Here is a 13910-nt window from a genome sequence, read left to right on the forward strand (position 1 = left end):
AAATTGCCCCTCTGTTCAGCGGAGCTGCAATTAAAGCCCTAGGTATTCACTGGTATAATAGAGCTAATCAATGTCTGGGAATATCTTTCCTCAAAGCCCCTCCTTTATTATCTTTACTAACATGGTAATGGGGGGGGTAGAAGGAAGCTAAACTGCCTGGGTGATCGATGTGGACCCTAGAACCCATTTATTTTAATCCTTAAAAATTTTAAAGTGTAGGACATAATGACTTAGTACATAAGTACAGTTAAATGATCAGTCAAGCTAATAGAACTTCTTACATAAATATGCTTTATTTTGCAATGTGAGTACTTAATGCAGTCTTAGCAAATTTCTAGTAATCAATACAGTATTAAAATGTAGTTGCCATGATGTACAATCTTTAGAATTTCTCATCTTACAGAACTGCAACTTAGTACTCCTTAGCCAACATTCCCCCATATCCTTTACCTGATGGCCCTTGGTAATCACTGTTCTGTTTTTACTGCGCTTGGCCTCTTTAGATTCTAAATATAAGTGGGGAGATAATGAAGGCTTCTTCTTTTCCCTAACCCAGAACTTGTCTTGTAGTATCACTAATACCAAGGAATGAAGAACTGGCAGAACTATGGTTTTGACGAACCTTCATGGCAGGGAGTGCTTGTAAGCTGAACTAAAGACACTAATCTCCATGGAAATGTCTGTTCTGATTGCTGTAGGAGGTTCTTTTGTACAGCATTATCACAAAAGATGGGGTTGGTCCATTGTTCTTATTGGAGTGTTGCACTGGAGATGATTGTATGGTACTGTTGAACTTCTTGTTCGGGTGACTTGCATGGAGAGATGGGTCATTAGTATTGTATATACATCTCAGGATATCCATACTCAGCTATTAAAAAAAAAAACGATGTAAGACATAACTTGTCTTTCCTCTTCAAAGTTTGTTAGTAATTACTCCATGGTTAATCATAGATTTGGGATCCATCTTTTTGAAGCATCCTCCAGTCTGTTTCCCTGTTTAGTTGTTAAAAATGGCTTATGATCATCTTTTTTCCAGACAGCAGGAAGAGAACAAAAAGTGGTGAGTCTATAGCTTCCTAAAGGCATGGGCTGACATTTGGACTTAATTTTTGTTAACATCCCATTGCCCAGTTTCTAGACATGTGGTCACAACTAGCTGAAAGCTTGGTCATATAGTCTTAGCTGGGGAGTTGTAGGTAGACCTATATATGAGGGACTCAGTTACTAAAAGGAAGAACCTATTGGCTGACCAGTAGTAGGTTGCACCATTCTATATTTAAAGAAGGCCTCCCAGATTTGGAATGAATATATTCTGTAATGAGATAGTTCACTTTCTCAGATTTCCTCTGCCTGTGGGCTGATCACGTCAAACCCTTCTAAGGCTACATAGCTGGCTTAGAGCTAAGTCTGACTTTGAGTGTAGTGGTTAGAAACTTGTTACTGCCAGGTTCAAGTGGAACATGAGTATATGGGCCTATGGAGTGGAGTACCTGTCACATTAGTGTTTGTACAGATCCTGGTCCTTGAGCTGATGCCACGTTTGGTACTTCACTGGCATTCAGGTAAAGCAATAGTGTATGGCTTGGCTGCTTGGCCTGGATGAGGCATAGTAGTAAAAGCATCTGAATTCTGTTTTTCTTTGAGTATAAAGATGTAAAGAGCAAGCTTGGGCACAAGGTTATTCAGGCAGTCCTGGTGAGGAGGGAGGAAGTACAGGAAATCACTCTTACTTTCTACTACAGGCCTTCAGACAGCTCTGGAGTCCACGGCATGGGTTTTGTACTTGGATGCATGAATCTTAGGCAATATGTTATTTGGAAGTGCAGCTATGCTTGTGACTGTCCCTTTTGGGTCAGGTGTCCGGGATCAGTTGAAGCAAAGTAGGCTGATAGCACTAGTAGCTTAACCTGTTCTTCTAACCTGGGCTTTTATGGCAGACATTCCAAAGCTGATCTTAGAGTGGAAGAGGAAGGAGTATCTTGTCCTTGTGCTGGTCTAGTCCCCAGGACACTAGAGCCCACTACCATGGTCTCTACATAGTTGTGGCACTTGTGATTCCTTTGCCTTGAAGAAATAGTTAACAGTAGGAGCAGGGATATATGTGCCCTACGAGAAGAGTTGGATCCTACCACTTTGAGCCTAGCCTTTGAAATTAGGTTCGGAACTTCTATACTATTCATTATTGGTTGGCTAACCAATTTTTTTGTCTGCCTTCACACAACTGAAAACTATATTAAGTGTAGCTTTTAAGAAGAATTGAGAAAGAATTACTGAGACACAACCATAAGTCTCTGGACGCTTCTGGGAAAGATATTTCTTAGTTGATTAAAAATCAAAAAGGAACCAAAAACCTTTTCTATATTTGTGCTTGCAATGTCTGTGTGCTAGCTGGAGCTCATTACATTTTTGTGCCTGAATAAAATTATGCTGGCAAGTCACCATTCTAAAGATGATGAAGTTGATGGAAAAAAGTCTGGGTCTGTGAAGACACCGTTGAGCAGAACTATCTACACTTGTCTGTCTCCAATTTGCTGTATGTGGAAAACTATCTTTGAGCTCTTAAAGCCAAAGTGGTATTCTCTGTAAAACCAAATGTGTAACTTAACTGAAAGCATTGTGGTTGAAACAAAGTCTGTCTTAAACTTTTCCCTTACTTCTACTGAAAAAGCTTCTGTAAAGTCCAGAAGGAGAAAGAGGAACAAGGTCAAGTCCTCTGCTTTAATGCCATAACACAGCTTTTGTAATGCTAAGACTAGTCACTTACATATGAGCGGCAAAAAACAGACAAAAGGCTTAGCATCCTAAATCTATCCTATGCTAAAGTAGACAAAAATGTTATACCCTTTTTCTACCTAAAATTACCTCCTCTCTTTACCACCAGTTAAATGTCAGTAACTTGAATCGCCTTAGGTTAATTCTATTTTCAGGTAAAATCAGGTAATTAAAATTTCATTCCTGCTTAGTTAGGGTTCATAAAAATGCAGACCCTAGAAAGGAATCTTGAGGAAGTAACTTATGGAGGTGTTATGAGGAAACAGTGAGTTAGGGCAGTGAGGCAGGGATAGCATGTATACCAGTGATTACTTAATAATCACTTAATAAGTGGTTACTTATTAGTGAGTAAGTAACCACTGTGGTAACTTGGGCCAGTTCTGCCCAGAACCTTCTGGTGGGATAGTTGTGAGGAATGATCTTTGAAGACTGCCAAAGGGGCAGGATGCTCACTCTTGCTCCTCACCGGCTGAGGGTTCTTCCTGGGGGACTCACTCCCAGAACTCCTGGCAAACAGGGTCTGTGGCAGAAGAACTTGGGCAGAGAGACACAGGAAGCCATTGGCCTGTGGTGACTTTGGTCACCTGCATAAATCAGCAAGAAGAGTTGGGTTATCTACTCAGTTTACCTCTTAAACATTTGGATCCAATTTTGCCTCATATTGAACTTACTTGTCTTGTTACCATTTTGAATCAACCTTAAGGAAACTTAAGTGTGACAATCTACTTTACCACACCATAACAGGTCCTTAAACTCTAATAATACACATTCTTATCTATTCTGGATTCCCTCTGCTTCTACCAGTAGTTTGGATCAGGACGCTTAAGCAGTATGTTGCCCAGAATGAGAGGTCTAGATATCTGATCACCTGTTGTTATGAGGTCATCAATGCTACAGTAACTATATTCCACTCATAGTGGCATTAAGGCACTCAATTTCAGAAGCCTAGCCATAACCCCCAACTGTGTAGTAGAAGTCTATTTTTTCATGATGCATGGGGTCATTGATTCCCTAAGCTATCAGTAACTCTTCCCTTTGCCTATTGACCTACTGGCATGAGGTGCCTAGCATGACCAATTGTTGGTTTAGGTCCTCTGTAAGGCATTCTATATCTCCTGGTGGAATATTTCCTTTCCTGGGGGTCAGAAACTCTAATCTGCAGGCCTGAATTCGTGGGGAAATGAGGCATCCAACTCCAGGTGGGTCTTAGGGTGTAATGGCCACAGGAGCCATATTACTTCCCACTGGTTATAGATATTGTAGCTCCTAGGGACAAAATACTACATTGTTATATCTTCAACTAAGAGTGTAACTTTATGGGTAGGATATTGAGGCTATCTAAGGGTTGATTTGAATCTAGTGGAAACATAGCCAATTACCTTGAGTGACAAAAGCACTAAGACACTGGGTAACAGGCAGTTAACATGGGAAAGCTAGTAGTGGAAGACTTCTGAGTTCATGTGGTTCTAGTCCAGTCATGCCTGAGGTTGTTTCTCAGCTTATCTAGTCTGAGGCTTATCTTGTCTGCACCATCTTGTCAAGTTGGCCATTATGTTCTTGAAGACTTTCACCTTCAGGAAGTGGTTCTGTAGGAAATCACAAGGATGAACATATTTATGGTTTGCCAGAGCCCAGGGTATGTGGATCTAGAAGGGTGAGGGTCTGATGTTTGTCTACATATTCAGGGTGTGTCCCATTCATTCTGGAAGAGGATGCAATTGATACACAAATAACATCAGAATGTCTTTGGTGCCTTCATTAATTGTCTGGTCTGAGAGAAAGTGGTTTCAAATCTTAAGGCCACATCCTCATGGTCAAACAGCCCAGTATAGGTTTGCTCAGATGCTGACTGATGAGGTGGGTGGCAGCATCACTGGAGTGGATGGAACTTACCCTGGAGTACATTAAAGTTTGTGGTGAGAGGCAGGTACTGTCTGTGAAAGATTTAGGTGGGTTAGGAGCTGGTCAGGAGCTGGAGTGTGTTGGGGTCTGCTTCTAAAGCCTAGCCTAACATGAGAATTTTGAGTGAGGACACACAACCAAGTAAAATTCCATAGAATAGTAAGAGTAGGATGGGCGAGAGGAAGCTAAGCAAAGGTGTGATACCGAGTAGGGTCCTAACAGATAAACAGGTCCATCTGGCAGAAGACCTTCTGAAAATAGTATAGGTCCTATCTCAGTTGTTGTAATCAAGGGAAAAAACAAAAGTATTTCTCCATCTCACTTGTCTCTCTTGGACTAAAGCTTGTCCAAGACCAGTTTCTGGCCCTTAGGTTGGGTTATCTACTCATAGACCCTACCCTTAGGCCCACTTCAGATGGCTCCTTTCCCTGCCCTACCATCCTCCAACAAAGACATAAGTGCTGGCTGTTGGCAGTCAAATCAGCAGGAACCATAATGCCTAAGACTAGGAGATGCCCTAGGCAGGTGTGGGCTGAGCCCTGGCAGCCTCTGGAGCTAGAAAGGGAATGCTTAGGTTGTTCATTCCAAACATTACTAAATCAAGAAGTAGATCACCAAAACTGGAAGTGCCATGAGTTGTCACAGATTTAAAATGAGACTAAATAAATTTTGTTTAGGCTCCCCACAAAAGAACATGAGGTTTGTGTAAGCAATAAGGAAGTATTCTCAGGAGAACTCCATGAAGGTGTGGGAAGACAGAATATAGGGGTTGGTAGGGAAACAAAAGAAGAATGATTTCTGGCAAAATCCTGAGTACTATATCATCCATATGGGTCACAGGAGAGCACTAGACTACAAATTAGACAGTTAGTTGGACCTTAAATATCATATCTGACAGTCATGAAGTTAAAATGCCTTTATTTGGTAGAGTTAGGAAAGTGTGAAGCCTTAGACACACCTGTATCTTTGGGTGTAAAGGCAAAACAGATCCAATAATCCAAGGATGGTATTCTAGAACAGAGGCAGGAGCTGGCCCTGGAAGTCACATGATAGCCAGAGTTGAGGAGATAGAGAAATATAAAAAGTGACCTTGAGGGATATGAGCCTGGCCTCAACATGAATCATTAATGATTGTGTGGTTATAGGAGGAAAAGGACAAAGAATAGGTGGGAAATAAGGCTAAAGAGTCTTGCATTTATTCCTTCACATACTTTTCTACATGCTATCCTAGAGATGTGACCCCTTATTCTCTGTATGCTTGCCTCTGGGCTTAATTGTAAGAGGAAAACTCAAAGTAGCTTTGTGAAGTCCTTTGCTCCATTCTTAAATTGAATCCGGCATCTTCTGGAATGCTCCAAAGTTTAAACAAGTGGCAGGGTAAGAAGTTGCCAGAGGGATCCCTTTGTCAGGAGGCCACCTGGAGGCTGAGGTAGGTCATTATGGAGAAGTAGGCAGTGGACTAATATAGAAACATGGCTTCTTGTTTTTTTTTTCTTTTTTCTTTTCTTTTTGCTATATACTGTATATCTTAACATTGCTTCCTGGCAGGGATAAGAGTTTCCATATTGGTATCTCACCAGTTATTTTGGTTGTTGTGGAGGTTGTTATCTAATTGTTGGAGTAGTATTCTGAGACCTATTAACAATATCTTGCTGACTCACTCATGAAAGTTCTTTGTTTTAGAAAATCTTTGGGTCATATTTTTTTTTCCTTTAAATTTAATTTAATTTTATTATGTTAGTCACCATACAATACATCATTAGTTTTTGATGTAGTGTTCCATGATTCATTGTTTGCATATAACACCCAGTGCTCCATGCAATATGTGTCCTCCTTAATACCCATCACTGGGCTAACCCATCCCTCCACCCCCTCCCCTCTAAAACCCTCAGTTTGTTTCTTGGAGTCCATAGTCTCTCATGGATCGTCTCCCCCTCCCATTCCTCCCCTTCATTTTTCCCTTCCTTCTCCTAATGTCCTCCATGCTATCTCTTATGTTCCACAAATAAATGAAACCATATGATAATTGTCTTTCTCTGCTTGACTTATTTCACTTAGCATAATCTCCTCCAGTTCCATCCATGTCGATGCAAATGTTGGGTATTCATCCTTTCTGATGGCTGAGTAATATTCCATTGTATATATGGACCACATCTTCTTTATCCATTCATCTGTTGAAGGGCATCTCGGCTCCTTCCGCAGTTTGGCTATTGTGGACATTGCTGCTATAAACATTGGGGTTCATGCAGCACTTCTTTTCACTACATCTATATCTTTGGGGTAAACACCCAGTAGAACAATTGCTGGGTCATAGGTAGCTCTATTTTTAACATTTTGAGGAAACTCCACACTGGTTCCAAAGTGGCTGTTTCAACTTGTATTCCCACCAAAAGTGTAAGAGGGTTCCCCTTTCTCCACAACCTCTCCAACATTTGTTTCTTGCCTTGTCAATGTTTGCCATTCCAACTGGTGTAAGGTGGTTATCTCAACGGGGTTTTGATTTGAATTTCCCTGATGGCTAATGAATATTTTTTTCATTGTCTGTTAGCCATTTGTATGTCCTTTGAGAAGTGCCTGTTCATGTCTTCTGCCCATTTTTTGACCTGATTATTTGTTTTTTGGGTGTTGAGTTTGAGAAGTTCTTTATAGATCTTGGAAATCAGCCCTTTGTAGTGTCATTTGCAAATACCTTCTCACAGTCTGTTGGTTGTCTTTTGGTTTTGTTGACTGTTTCCTTTGCTGTGCAGAAGCTTTTTATCTTGATGAAGTCCAAAAGTTCATTTTGCTTTTGTTTCACTTGACTTTAGAGATATATCTTGAAAGAAGTTGCTGTGGCCGATGTCAAAGAGGTTACTGCCTATGTTCTTCTCTAGGATTTTGATGGATTCCTGTCTCACATTGAGGTCTTTCATCCATTTTCAGTTTATCTTTGTGTATCATGTTAGAGAATGGTCCAGGCTCATTCTTCTGCATGTGGCTGCCCAGTTTTCCCAGCACCATTTATTGAAGAGACTATCTTTTTTCCCATTAGATATTCTTCCCTGCTTTGTTGAAGTTATTATGACCATAGAGTTGAGGGTCCATATCTGGGCTCTCTATTCTGTTCCATTGGTCTATATGACCGTTTTATGCAGTATCATGCTGTCTTGGTGATCACAGCTTTGTAATATAGCTTGAAATTGGGCAATGTGGTGCCCCCACCTTTGTTTTCTTTTTCAACATTTCTTGGTGATTTGGGGTCTTTTCTGATTCCGTACAAATTTTAAGGATTATTTGTTCCAGCACTTAAAAAATGCCATTGGTATTTTGTTCAGGATGGCATTGAACGTATAGATTGCTCTGGGTAGCAAAGACATTTTAACAATGTTTATTCTTCCGATCCATGGGCAAGAATGTTTTTCCATCTTTTTGTGTCTTCAATTCTTTCATGGGTGTTCTGTAGTTCCTAGAGTATAGATCCTTTACCTCTTTGGTTAGGTTTATTCTGAGGTATCTTATGGCTTTTGGTGCTATTGTAAATGGAATTGTTTCTCTAATTTTTTCTACAGCTGTATTGTTAATGTATAAGGAAGCAACTGATTTCTGTGCATTGACTTGTATCCTGCCACATTACTGAATTGCTGTATGAGTTCGAGTAATTTGGGGGTGTAGTCTTTTGGATTTTCCACATAAAGTATCATGTCATCTGCAAAGAGAGTTTTTGTTCCACTTTGAAGTTTAATTTGCCCATGCCTTGGTCATTATGAGTAGGTTGTTTCCTAGAAATATTGATGCTAATAGGCGAACAAAGAGGACACTGATTCCTCCACATGGGGACTTCCATGCAAAGGATTTGCTAAAAGAAACAAAGTGAGTATAATGGACATAATAGTAAAAACATAATTTTTTTGGTATTTTGGTATATTGAAATTTTTTAATGGTAGCCAGATGTGATGTTCTATGTTAAAAAAACAAACAAACAAAACTTCCAGGTTTCTTTTTCCAGGTAAATAAGACTTAGGTAATGTGTTTGATGAAATATGGGAGATGTACTGCATAGTCATAAGGTTAGGTGTCAGGCTTTTCATGAGCCTATAATTGGGACTATGAACTTCACAGGTGTGTGTTTTTCTCCTCCTGTTGGTGGACAGATGGTTGGAATTGGTATTTCCTTCCAGATAAGGCTCTGATAATACCCCAGCATGTTAGGGCTCTAGTGTACTAGTTTCCCTTGAAGGCAGACCTTAAAAACAGAGCCCTCTGGCCCATTTTAAATGATTCTTACTCCTTTGCCCCTGCCAGAAACAGAAGGGAATTTGTTCCCTATTTCACTGTGGAACTTAGATTTACCTCCAGGAGCTCTTCTATCTTAAGGTGGGGGCAGTCCCTATGATTGAGGGCCATGAAGTTTTTAAATCTCAGACTTGTCTGCTCTGAACTTCCAGAAACTGGTAAAATACAGTTTAGGTTATCCCCCTCTTGCTGGTTCCCTCTGAAGTTTCCAAAAGAAGTCTGTTCTTATAAGCCAGGACTCCCTGTATTCACTTATCTGTCTCTTCAGTCTAGGAGGCAGTTGTTTGCCCTGTATTTCCCCCTCTTATAAATCCAGGCAGAGTTGATTTATTTATTTTTTGAGATTTCTACTTGTTAGGACAGAGTGACTTCCAAGCCCATATATGTGAAACTAGAAAGGGGAAGTCTCCTCTTTAGCCATTTTTTGAATACCAACTGCTCGCCCACTACAACTAAAACAGTCTGAGATCCGGGTCTTTGGAGGAAATGAAACCTGGCACAGAAAGAATGTAATAATGAGAGACAATGGTTACATTACCTTTAAACATGATTTTTACCTATTAAAGGCTAATCTGGGCACAGCAATGTCTGCTTTGACATAAAACTAAATGTTCCCACTGTTGAGGGACTGAATATGAGCAGAGTTGGTGGGAAAGTGAAGGAGTTCAGGTTTGAAGGCACATCCTATTGTGTGTAAAATTTGTGAAAGTGTTACACAAAGTAAGGTGGCTCTTTCTCTGAAGTAGGTTAGAGAAACCCAGACATTATCATCACATGATAGTGTGGGCATGGGACATGGTTCTGCCTAGTAGTCAGGGAGAAGCTCTCCTTCCCTATTCTTGGTGATAATAGGGTCTGAAGCCTGTGCAACTCTAGGTTCTGACCTCAGAGGGTTCTGAGAAGATTTCTTGGTCCCAGCAAGGGGTGGGAGAATGGAGGAGTCCTTGGCTATGAGCTATATCTGTTTGGCAGTTTCCTTTATTTCTGCCTGAGCTGCTGCTTGCCAACCATTGTGTGCAGTAGTGACCATTATTTCTACTACTGGGATCCTCTGGTTTGGATATAGATCTACAGATATTAGAGAAAGGCATGAAATGTAATTGTTAACACCTCCATTGAGCTAATGTCTCAAACTCATTCCAGGGGTTACTTCCATAATCCAGATGTTTCTTTACCCCAACATCTGAGTTACTGGGCTAGGTTGGCATGGATTGTATTTGGCATAAGGGAGAGACTTGGTGAGAATTTAGGACTGCAAGTCTCCATCAGAGTCAGGTACTTGAAGCTATAGGTTTGGGGGACATATATGGGATTTACTGACTGCTAGGGTCTTGAGCTAAGGTTAGGGTGAAACTGGTGATTCCTAGTGTGGATTCCTGGGAGAAGTAAGTGCCAAGACAAAATTGGGTGTATAAGAACTTGCTAAAGATAACACTGATGAGGTGGGGGAAAGAAGCCTCAAGAGGCAGGGGAGAACTTTCATACTGCAAGCAAGTAAGGAAGGAAGGAAGGAAGGTGGGTATAAGCATCAGACTTAAATGAAGTCATATAACAGGTTTGAGTAGACTGGCAGGAAATATTTTACTCAAAGCTCATTTGAAAGAGAGGACTTGCATCTTAGTAGAAATGGTCTTGCTTTAGTCTCCTTACCACAAGGCATGAGCTGGGCAGTTATTTTGACCACAGAATATCTGAGTGGGCTCTTAATTATTTCTGTTATGGGAGCTCTTTTGTGTGGACATGGATCTACAGATAATGGAACAGAGTACAAAATTTAAGAAGCCTAGAAAATGGGTAGGAGATCTCTGGGTCCCCAAAAGATGGTTTAAAATGCACTTATCTTGGAGGCAAGATAAGAATCCTCGGTTAGCTCTAGATCCCAGGGGGTTCTTGATCTCAGCTGCACTGGGAATTGATAAATTTTACCAGTTACCTGTATGCCTGGATTTAATGTGCCATGGGTTTCAACTCAAATCTTTGAAAAGTGGTCAACTGGTGCTCTGTGTATCTGGAATAGAAATGTGATACAATCATTGTTTTGCCCTGGCTATATTGCAAAATCTGTTAATTGGTAGTCCTTTTGGGTAGCGATGGTCTCAAGTAGGAGAGTACCCATAATAACTATTGGAGTATACCCACAGTTTCATTAGCTGTCTAAGGAGCTGTTGATTGAGATGATTTTGTATGGGGGTGTTATACTTAAATAGTTTATAAAGCTAAACTTCATGTTTTTGAGTAAGTGTGCTAACATCAGATGGATAGCTATCACTTTTTTTCTCCTTGCTTTTAATTAGGAAGGTCAACTTGACAGATCTCAAGGGGTAATAACTAATGTCAAAGCTATACCTGGGATTTTTCAGAGGGGCAATTCCTCAGTAGAAGTTGTGAACTCAAAGCTAGTCATCCTACTCTGGGCTTAAGTCTTACAGAAAAGACTTAACAGATTATTCAACATTTATTACCACATTTTCAGCCAAACATACCCCCTGACTTTCTTCTAAGGAATCATTTCTCAGTTTCCCTCTATCCCTGGTCATTTTCAGTCATAGATCAGACTTACTCTCACCAGGATATTCCATTTCCCTACCCACATACCCATGAGTATGGTGACTAGTTCAGGGATGGCATGCTTTCAGCCATTAAAACACAAGGAGATAGTGTTGAAAAGGAGCAGCTTAGTTTCAAGAAGAATGTATGGAAAAAATATGACAAAGGTAACAAGGTAGAATACTTAGTATCATAAAGGGGGAACTTGGAATTTCCCAGTCTTAAACCAATCTCTTAAACCAATCTTCCCCTCTTAATCCAATCTCACTTACACAAAACTAAATTTAGACTTGTCAGTTGTGCCACTGTATTTCTATCTTAAGATTTTATTTATTTGAGGGGAGGGAAGAGAAAGAGAGAGAGCAAGCACCAGCCAGGGGAGGGGCAGAGAAGCAGACTCCCCACTGAGCAGGGAGCCCGACCTGGAACTCAATCCCTGGATGCTGGGATCATGACCTGAGCCAAAGGCAGACCCTTAACTGACTGAGCCACCCAGGCACCCTGTATTTCTATCTCCAAACAATTATAGTTTGGATTTACCATCATTTGCAATCAAAAGAATCTTAAGTTACAACCCAATGGAATATTACTGAAATGTGGATATTAAACTGTTTTTGCTTCATTTGCAATATTAAAACCAACTTGCTTGTTAATCTGGGGAGTTAGGTAGTAGGGTGACTAAAAAGGCTTTCAGACTGCATAATTAAAAATGGTGTTGGAGTAGGAAGGAGTATACTAAAGGGAGTTGGAAAGGTTATGCCAAAGCCAATACAAAATGGAAATGAGTCCATATCTATATGGCTATCCTGCTTATAATTGAGTTTACCAGCATGCATGCTACTTTTATAAAGGAAAGGTGGTGCTTTCAAGTAGTATGTCATGAGTAATGTAAGTAAAGTTAGGAAATTACTACCACTTTGGGGTCTTGTGTCTAGAAATGATTAAAGTTTGCAAGGAAGGAAGACACTTAAAGTGAAATGGAAACTGCATATGTCAAAAAAAAAAAAAGGATTAACATAGTGTAATGGTGAATAACACTAGCCCTTGTGCTCACATTGGTAATAGTCACCCAGGTTTCCATCAACCTGGATCCAGTGAGCCTCCAATCCAAAGGAACCTTACTGGTGAGTTTGGGTGCCTCTAGCCACTTATTTTGGATACTTAGTGATCAACCTCTTGGGGCAGGATGAGGACATTGTGGCCCACAGGTAGATAATTATGCCTAGGAAAGCCATAAGTTGATCTAGGTCAATAGCAGAAATGGCATAATGCAGAACATAAAACTAGAACAGGAAAAATCCAAAATAAGTAGGCATGAGCAAATGTGAGGTAAAAAATTGACAAAGAGTGAAATAATAGGTTTGGAAGGGGTAAGAACTGATTTTTGGAAAATAGGATCCACATACCTCAACCATCACAGCAATGTGGGGTAAAATCAATATCTACAGGGTTAATTAACTCAGGAGCTACACCTAAACCCTTTATGTGCTTTAGATGGCTTAAATCTTTGTTCTGAAGGAAATAGCCTTGTAGATATCTAACAGGCTTCTTTCCATAGCTGAGTGAATATAGTGCTTTAGTCTTTAATTATGACCCAAAACTTTTGTTGTGGTTGTAGATGGTGGTGGTAGGACTGCTTTTGCTTCATCCCAAAGGTTTTGGGCTTTCGTTTTCATTTGCTTCCATATATTTATTTAAATTCTTCTTTAATTTCCTGGTTAACACACTCATTTTTAGTGGATATTTAATCTCCATGTATTTGAGGTCTTTACAAATTTTTTCTTTCAAGTTTCAATGCATTGTGGTCTGAAAATATGCATGGAATAATCTCAATCTTGTACTGGTTGAGACCTGATTTGTGACTCAGTATGTGATCTATTCTGGAGGATGTTCCATGTGCACTCAAGAAGAATGTGTATTCTGCTTTGGGATGAAATGTTCTGAACATACCTGTTAAGTTCATCTGGTCCAGTGTGTCATTCAAAGCCATTGTTTCCTTGTTGATTTTCTGCTTAGATGATCTGTCCACTGCTGTAAGTGGGGTGCTACTACTGTATTATCAATGAGTTCCTTTATGTTTGTTACTGTTTCATATATTTGGGTAGCTCCCAAGTTGGGGGCATAAATATTTACAATGTTTAGATCTTCCTGATGGATAGACCCCTTTATTATGATATAGTGCCCTTCTTCATCTCTTGTTACAGTCCTTAGTTTAAAATCTAGTTTGTCCGATATAAGGATGGCTACTCTGGCTTTCTTTTGATGATCATTTGAATGATAGATGGTTCTCCATCCCCTCACTGTCAATCTGCAGATGGGTCTTCATGTCTAAAATGAATCTCTTGTAGGCAGCCTATAGATGGGTCTTGTTTTTGTTTTTTTTTTAAAGATTTTATTTACTTATTTGAGAAAGAGAG

General features: G+C 40.0%; 1 long non-coding RNA gene across 1 annotated transcript in view; it reads right to left on the reverse strand.

Moving 5' to 3' along the window:
- Nucleotides 1-323: 323 nt before the first annotated feature.
- Nucleotides 324-13910, reverse strand: part of LOC113925793 — a 28985-nt gene continuing 15398 nt past the window's right edge. The window contains exons 2-5 of the long non-coding RNA XR_003521059.2: nucleotides 10880-10954; nucleotides 4152-4358; nucleotides 3239-3356; nucleotides 324-868 (exon numbers count right to left, since the gene is read on the reverse strand). This is a non-coding gene — a long non-coding RNA (uncharacterized LOC113925793). The remainder of the gene's footprint in view (nucleotides 869-3238; nucleotides 3357-4151; nucleotides 4359-10879; nucleotides 10955-13910) is intronic.

The sequence above is a fragment of the Zalophus californianus genome, chromosome 2 (genome assembly GCF_009762305.2).
Source record: "Zalophus californianus isolate mZalCal1 chromosome 2, mZalCal1.pri.v2, whole genome shotgun sequence".
NCBI lineage: Eukaryota > Metazoa > Chordata > Mammalia > Carnivora > Otariidae > Zalophus > Zalophus californianus.